The sequence below is a fragment of the Littorina saxatilis genome, linkage group LG8, assembly GCF_037325665.1.
Source record: "Littorina saxatilis isolate snail1 linkage group LG8, US_GU_Lsax_2.0, whole genome shotgun sequence".
Lineage (NCBI taxonomy): Eukaryota > Metazoa > Mollusca > Gastropoda > Littorinimorpha > Littorinidae > Littorina > Littorina saxatilis.
The window spans coordinates 34,371,665-34,380,014 of record NC_090252.1 but is presented as its reverse complement, the minus strand read 5'-3'; the positions used below and the strand labels follow the sequence as shown (position 1 = coordinate 34,380,014).

General features: G+C 39.1%; 1 long non-coding RNA gene across 1 annotated transcript in view; it reads left to right on the top strand.

Moving 5' to 3' along the window:
• Positions 1 to 6,172: 6,172 nt before the first annotated feature.
• The window catches only part of LOC138973372 (uncharacterized), an 88,761-nt gene continuing 86,583 nt past the window's right edge, over positions 6,173 to 8,350 (top strand). Inside the window, exon 1 of the long non-coding RNA XR_011457993.1 lies at positions 6,173 to 8,199. This is a non-coding gene — a long non-coding RNA (uncharacterized lncRNA). The remainder of the gene's footprint in view (positions 8,200 to 8,350) is intronic.

Here is an 8,350-nt window from a genome sequence, read left to right as displayed (position 1 = left end):
GGGGGAATCGAGACGCTCAGGTTCGTGGTGTGTGTGTCTGTCTGTCTGTGTGTGTGTGTAGAGCGATTCAGACTAAACTACTGGACCGATCTTTATGAAATTTGACATGAGAGTTCCTGGGTATGATATCCCCAGACTTTGTTTTAATTTTTTTGATAAATGTCTTTGATGACGTCATATCCGGCTTTACGTAAAAGTTGAGGCGGCACTGTCACGCTCTCATTTTTCATACAAATTGGTTGAAATTTTGGTCAAGTAATCTTCGACGAAGCCCGGACTTCGGTATTGCATTTCAGCTTGGTGGCTTAAAAATTAATTAATGACTTTGGTCATTAACAATCTGAAAATTGTAAAAAAAAAATTTTTTATAAAACAATCCAAATTTACGTTCATCGTATTTTTCATCATTTCCTGATTCCATAAACATATAAATATGTTATAAAATTATTTGGATTAAAAACAAGCTCTGAAAATTAACAATATAAAAATTATTATCAAAATTAAATTTTCGAAATCAATTTAAAAACACTTTCATCTTATTCCCTGTCGGTTCCCGATTCCAAAAAACATATAGATATGATATGTTTGGATTAAAAACACGCTCAGAAAGTTAAAACGAAGAGAGGTACAGAAAAGCGTGCTTTCTTCTCAGCGCAACTACAACCCCGCTCTTCTTGTCAATTTCACTGCCTTTGCCATGAGCGGTGGACTGACGATGCTACGAGTATACGGTGTTGCTGCGTTGCATTGCATTCAGTTTCATTCTGTGAGTTCGACAGCTACTTGACTAAATGTTGTATTTTCGCCGAACGCGACTTGTTTTGTCTTCATAGAGCACTGCAGCAAAGAAAGTGACCATGCATGATAAGCTTTCTTTTCTTTTTTTTTTTGTGTGCAGAGGTCATCATTCATTCCATTTGTTCTTTTAAGCCATGCCTTGAGGCAGCAGGGGTTTAATTTTATGCAATGTTCAGAGGCATTTCTTGAAGGTGTTTTTCTTTGCAGCAGGAACAGTGCCTGATGCAGTTTCTGGTAGAACTCAGAGATCACACTTATGACTTAATCTCATACCTATAGCTACTGGAGACTCATAACAGCCTAGATTTGACTTGACTTGATTTGGGTAAATTTGCAATGATTTGATGCTGCCATGATAAAAGTCTTTACAAGAGACTATCAGGCAGGAAGTAGCATGTGTGTTAAATAGAAAATACTACATGGCTTGCTGTGTCGTACCAGATTTACACGAGTTGTTTTTTTAAATAGTGAACTGCGAGCGAAAGCGAGCTGTTCACTATTTGAACAAGAAGAGCAAACGCTCGATCGAGTCACTTTCGCAGTTCTGAATATTATATGAGGCATCAGATGGACAGGAAGAAATTGCTATTCACAACACAATGAGTCACGTTCACATAAAATTTGAGCCCGGTCACTTTTATAGTTTCCGAGAAAAGCCCAACGTTAAGTTGTGTGTTGCCGAACAGAAAAGGCTTAGTTATTTCCCTTGTTTTTCTGATAACGTTCGTAAAAGGCTACAGATGTAAATACTTTGATGTAAAGAATAATCCTACAAAGTTTCAATCACATCCGATGAACTTTGTCAAAGATATAAAATGTCTAATTTTTCCTTTGACGCTGACCTGTGACCTTGAAAAAGGTCAAAGGTCAACGAAACCATCGTTAAAGTGTAGAGGTCATTGGAGGTCACGACTAAACAAAATATGAGCCCGATCGCTTTGATAGTTTCCGAGAAAAGATATAAAATGTCTAATTTTTCCTTTGACGCTGACCTGTGACCTTGAAAAAGGTCAAAGGTCAACGAAACCATCGTTAAAGTGTAGAGGTCATTGGAGGTCACGACTAAACAAAATATGAGCCCGATCGCTTTGATAGTTTCCGAGAAAAGTCCAACGTTAAGGTGGTGTCTACGGACGGCCGGCCGGACGGCCGGACGGCCGGCCGGACGGACAGACTAACACTGACCGATTACATAGAGTCACTTTTTCTCAAGTGACTCAAAAAGCAACGAGTGTAAATCTGGTACGATACAGCAAGCCATGTAGTATTCTGTTTATCCTACACACTATACTTACGTGTATTTTACTCAAAACGTCCCGCAGTCGAGGCAGCTACCGTACTTTCCGGGTCATAAGACGCGACTTTTTTCCTCGAGTTTGACCCCTGCGTCTTGTATAACGAAGCGCCTAATCCGTGTATGAAATACGAAAAAAATCAAAGAGACCGCCAGGGTACCAGTCAAACAACTTGTGATAATGCATGTTTCAGCTACTAGGTACTACCCTGGCCAAGTTTCCTCTCAAGACATCAAAGAGACCGCCCCATAGGTTAAACTCGGTCACTGACCCTTGTGCAGGAAATGTTTCCTCTCTCAGATCTATGACAGGGGAACCACCTCTCATAGCAAAAACTGGGTCATTGACCCCTGGGAAGAAGGTCAGTGTCTAAACAAGGCAACCCAGCTGTCACAATGGACCTGCCTTTGATCTCGCCGCACACACAGAGCACACATATTTCCACTCTATATTCTTCCTTTGATGTGGGCTTATTTTCAGGCTTATTTTCATTCTTCGACCCTTTGTTACCGGTATACTTTTTTAATTTTGGTGCGCCCTATCGGCCCCATGCGCCCAATGGGTGACTGGATTACAATTATGTTTAAAAAGAAGGGGGTGCGCCTTATGCGCTGTAGCAGCGCCTTGTAACCCGGAAAGTACGGTATATTGAAGACGCTTGATTTCGAACCTCGATCTCTTCTAAAGCCTTGTGCAATCTATTACGTCAAAGCAAAGAAACGTCACTCTGGAAAGTGTGGCGTGACGTGTTTGTTCTAACAATTCATCGAGGGGAATTAAACGAGGGCATTATTTTTCTACAATGACGTTTGTCTCGGTGACTTTGGCATCATTAGTAGTGGCAAAAAACAGGTCCCTGCCAGACTTGCTTGACATGACCTCATTTACATGATATACACACGTGTGATTTGAACGATTATTATCTCATGAGTACAAGGTTGTCGTCATCAAGACTGAGACTGGTCTTTTTTGCACAGAATCAAATGACGACATTTATAACAAATGACGTCATTATCAAGATTGGTACATGACGTATTATTGTGCATAATTTCTTTGTGATCCGTTGTGTTTTCGTAAAGATACAGTGTATTTAGTCATGTAAGCGAGAGACACTGGCCTAAAAAATGGCGGCAAAAAGCACATTTTCAGAGAAGGATTTTCGATCCTACATCAAAATAAGAACGGCACTTGGTAAAACGGCCGGTGACACCCTTGAAGAGCTGAGAACTGTAAGCCCAGGCACAGCACCATCTCGCGCGACAGTTTTTCGGTGGGCAAAGCATTTCTCAACAGGGAAAACGTCTGTGGAAGATGCAAGGGGAAAAGTGAAGAAACCACCTGTAACCGACAATAAAATGGTGTCCCATGTGCAACGGTTAGTTAATGAAGATCCCCGAGTGAGCAGTCATTTTATCGCCGAAACACTGGACATTTCGTCGTCGTCTGTCTTGAGAATTTTAAAACACAAACTTGGATACACAAAGGTGTGCACGCGATGGGTATCACATTTCCTCACTGAAGAGAAAAAGAGGTGTAGGGTTACGTTTGCCCAACGGCTACTCAAGATATACGACGGATGTGATCAAAAACGCTTGGATGAGATCGTGACTGGAGACGAAACTTGGGTGTACTTCTTTGAGCCAAAAAGAAAAGCTCAAAACAAAGCATGGATTAAAAAAGGTGCCAATGCCCCTCGGATCGTGCGAAAAAGTCGCTCTGACAAGAAGGTTTTATACACAATATTTTATAACACAAAGGGCGTCATTTTTCAAAAACCACGCGAAAAAGGCAGAAGCATCACTGGGGTGTACTACAAGGAAAAAGTTCTTGCTGGCATCGTTCGTTACTACAAGAGAGCCAGACCAACTACAGGATTGAAAGGGATCAAATTACTTCATGATAACGCACCTGCTCACAAATCCAAGGTGGTGAAAGAGTACCTGGAGGAAGGAAACTTTGCCACATCCTCCCTACTCTCCCGATCTTGCACCCTGTGACTTTTTTTTGTTTCCTCATCTGAAAAGACAATTGGCTGGGCGTCGATTTGACAGTCGATCAGCCCTCGGATCGGCTGTTTTCCAGTGTCTGAACCAGGTGCCAAAAAACGACTTCAAACGGTCATTTCTTGACTGGGTCCAACGACTTAAACTGTGTGTAGCCGCTAAGGGAGAATACTTCGAGGGTTTGAAATAAAAAACAACTGCATCATCTAAAGATTTCCCGGTTTTTGAGACCAGTCTCAGTCTTGGTGACGACAACTTGTATCTCACTCACGTATGTAGGATAAATGAGCAGACAGCATGGTGATGGTGCTGATCAAATGATTTTATTGTTGTCACAAAAGGCCTTATTTGCAGCAAAGCGCAGCACAATCTTTTGCTGCAGGGTTTATTCATTTTCAACGTAAAGCTCCACAGGAAGATTTACAGAACGATGACACGTTTTACTTGACCAGCAAAACTAACCTGATGGAACACACTCGAAAAACACGTTGACGGAAAATAAATTGGAGTGGGCCTTTAAAGTTACTGGACCTGTCAACTCCAGGTGCACAGAGCCCCTAGAGCTTTCAGTCATGCCGCAGACAGCGATCTGTTTGAAAAAATACCAAGTTTCACTGACTAATTGCATGCAAGGAGTCAAACACTGCAAAATGTTTACGAATTAATTTTGGACTGGCAGGCCTGAGTCGCTCTCGACCACGTGAACTAATTACGCCAGTACATGGAAGTGTAATAGTCTGAGAGAGGGAGAATTCTTTCTCCTTTGGGTACTTTACGTCAAGACATTATGTGTGATGACGCAATAACATTGTAAAAGATGGCATGTGAGTCCATTTTGGCATACCGCACACAGCCTTGAGCCCCAGAACGTGTTCACGGAAAATGTTAATTACATTTTGGCGGGAGATGCGAACTGGCAAACCACATACAGTTTCGTTTGGTTGACAACACTAAAGGTATGCGTATATGGCCTTGGCTCAGAATTGGTGTCTAGAAACTGTGACAAAAAGTGTTTTTCAGAAAATGTTGTTTTTATAAACTGCACCTCAAAGAGAAAAAGATGACAAAGACAACCCAACAAGTCTGGAAGAAATCGGACATTTATTGTGTTAACAGTGGACAAAAATGTGCGTACATGCTGTTCATCACACTTACATCATGTCACAAGATAAACATGCCAATTAAAAGGAAACCTGAATAAACAGCTTACAAATTTCAGTTGTAAATTGACAAAGGAAGCCAAAAGGATAAATATGTACAAAATTCAAAATAAAGTAATTGGAATTACGTTCCCGACAAAAATAAACAGCATGACAGTTCATCACCTTACAACAATGTGAGGGCCTCCGTTAAAAATAGCAAAAACTTACAAAATTATCAGTTAATATACATGGAATCACATTCATGTACCAATTAGCATCTGTAGCAGATTTCAGAGTGATAATGCAAGCACATATTTACTTTTAAAGCAATGAAATGTTGAATTGTATGAACAGCAAGTTTCTATTCAGTACAAAAACTAGAAAATCAAACTTAGGTCGCACGTTATCTAGAAAGTCATCTGAAACATCATGTCAAGTGACATAAATTATCATGTTATCATCAACGAGACAAAATTCAAGTTCGTCAACAAGAAACAATTACATAAATTACTCATCCATCTTTTCTGTTCATCACTTTACAGCGTGACAAGGTCACATTTCACATATTAATATCCAAACGGAACAGAGCTAGAACACAATACACATATCCAGAACACACACATCAAAGGAGGGTAACATCAATGGCAAAAAAAAACTTGTAACTTAAAGCACTCAAAAGTTATCACATGAAAACTGGAGATGTTCATCACATTACAGCAAACTTGTCAAAAAATTGAACATAAATGACTGTCCTGTCTGCATAATTCATTTAACATGTCATTAAACAAGTTACATTAGGTGGCAGACATAAAATATAGAACATTGGAGGAAAAAACCGAGCATAGTAAGATTTAGTGACGCCAATAAGAAAAATGTTAATCACCTTACATCACAAGATGAACACATAATGAGACCCGCAAACCACTTTGGTGACAGAACATAAGCAAAATAAGTGAAAATGGAAGAATATATATGACTTAAGATTAAAAATACTCCAAATATGATATGTTCAAAAAAATAATGTGAGATAGAGAAAACTTTGGTGTTTGTTCATAACTTTACACAAATCAGATTGCAGAGATCTGATGTAAGATGATGAACTGTGCATGCTCATGTGACTTGAAGACATTTTGTAATTAGTTGAACATCACAGATTTTGAACTTGACACAAGTAAAAGGTAACTGTTTAAAAAATTCCAATCAATGACAAAGGAAAAAAAAGTTACCTTTGTTCATCACTTTACACACATTTGGCAATACACGTAGATGCTTGCTGTAAGGTTATGAACTACGCCAATTAAGTAATTCTAGGAGATAAGTTTGATTTTATCAAAACTATATGAAGATCCGTGGTAAACAATTAGATTAAGGCATTTTTTTCATGACTGATTTCTAAAATAACAACAAAAATCGCTAACTTTTAGATCAGTGTAATTTATTTGCTGAAAAGTGATGAACTACGTCGACATTAGGCATTGCATTTGTCTATCAAAATAACAACATGCTGACGGTTTTATTTTTTTCAAATTATTGGTGAAATCATGCCAGTTATGATTATTTCTCCAGTCTTTCATTAAATTGTTTCTATAAAATGTAAGTTCATCACTTTACAAAAGATCGATACACATTTTTTTTTTTTTCACATGTAGGAATCGAATTGAAAATTGTCTCAAGATCGGAAACTACGCACAAGTACTTGCTAAACAATACAAAAAAACAAGCATCGTTGCATTGTGACAAATTAACAAACTACAAACATTTATTCATACCCACGCAGTTCATCACGCTAGATAACACAATTACAGCAATACATTTACCTTTACGTTCTCTATTTCCTTCGTCCATGACGACTTCATTCACAATGACGCTTCACCCTTTATTGATTTCGCGCCTAAAACAAGGGAATGTGACCGCTCACACCTTTCCGATAAAATATTAGTCCGATCAAAAATGTAGTTCATCACGATGCATCTTACAGCAAATTGACACATTTCACCTATGAAGCCATTTTCTGTACAAACTACAACGCAAACCATGAATTTTGATCCAGCAAATAATACTCGGGTCTAGTCTCATCAAATATTTGAGTGAACAACGGCGATTGTATTTTTTGATAACTCATTGTAGTGAACGATTCATCCGCGTGTTTCCTTACGACAATACGTGATGAACATCACTTCGTTTGTTTCCGGAAAATACTCGGCGATGCATTGACCGTTTCTGCCCGAAAGATACTCTATGATTTCATCAGCCTTTGCAGAACAGGAAAACTTCATTTTTGACTCACATGCGAAGCAAAAGTGAGTCTATGTACTCACCCGAGTCGTCCGTCCGCGTCCGTCCGGACGTCCGGAAAACTTTAACGTTGGATATTTCTTGGACACTATTCAGTCTATCAGTACCAAATTTGGCAAGATGGTGTATGATGACAAGGCCCCAAAAAACATACATAGCATCTTGACCTTGCTTCAAGGTCAAGGTCGCAGGGGCCATAAATGTTGCCTAAAAAGCAGCTATTTTTCACATTTTTCCCATTTTCTCTGAAGTTTTTGAGATTCAATACCTCACCTATATATGATATATAGGGCAAAGTAAGCCCCATCTTTTGATACCAGTTTGGTTTACCTTGCTTCAAGGTCAAGGTCACAGGAGCTCTTCAAAGTTGGATTGTATACATATTTTGAAGTGACCTTGACCCTGAACTATGGAAGATAACTGTTTCAAACTTAAAAGTTATGTGGGGCACATGTTATGCTTTCATCATGAGACACATTTGGTCACATATGATCAAGGTCAAGGTCACTTTGACCCTTATGAAATGTGACCAAAATATGGTAGTGAACCACTAAAAGTGACCATATCTCATGGTAGAAAGAGCCAATAAGCACCATTGTACTTCCTATGTCTTGAATTAACAGCTTTGTGTTGCATGACCTTGGATGACCTTGACCTTGGGTCAAGGTCACATGTATTTTGGTAGGAAAAATGTGTAAAGCATGTGAGTCGTATGGGCTTTGCCCTTCTTGTTTATGTTATGTCCTCGAACACTATCGCAATAAATTAATCCAATTAGACCCACTGTAAAATGTCACAAACAAATCGAGAAAACTCG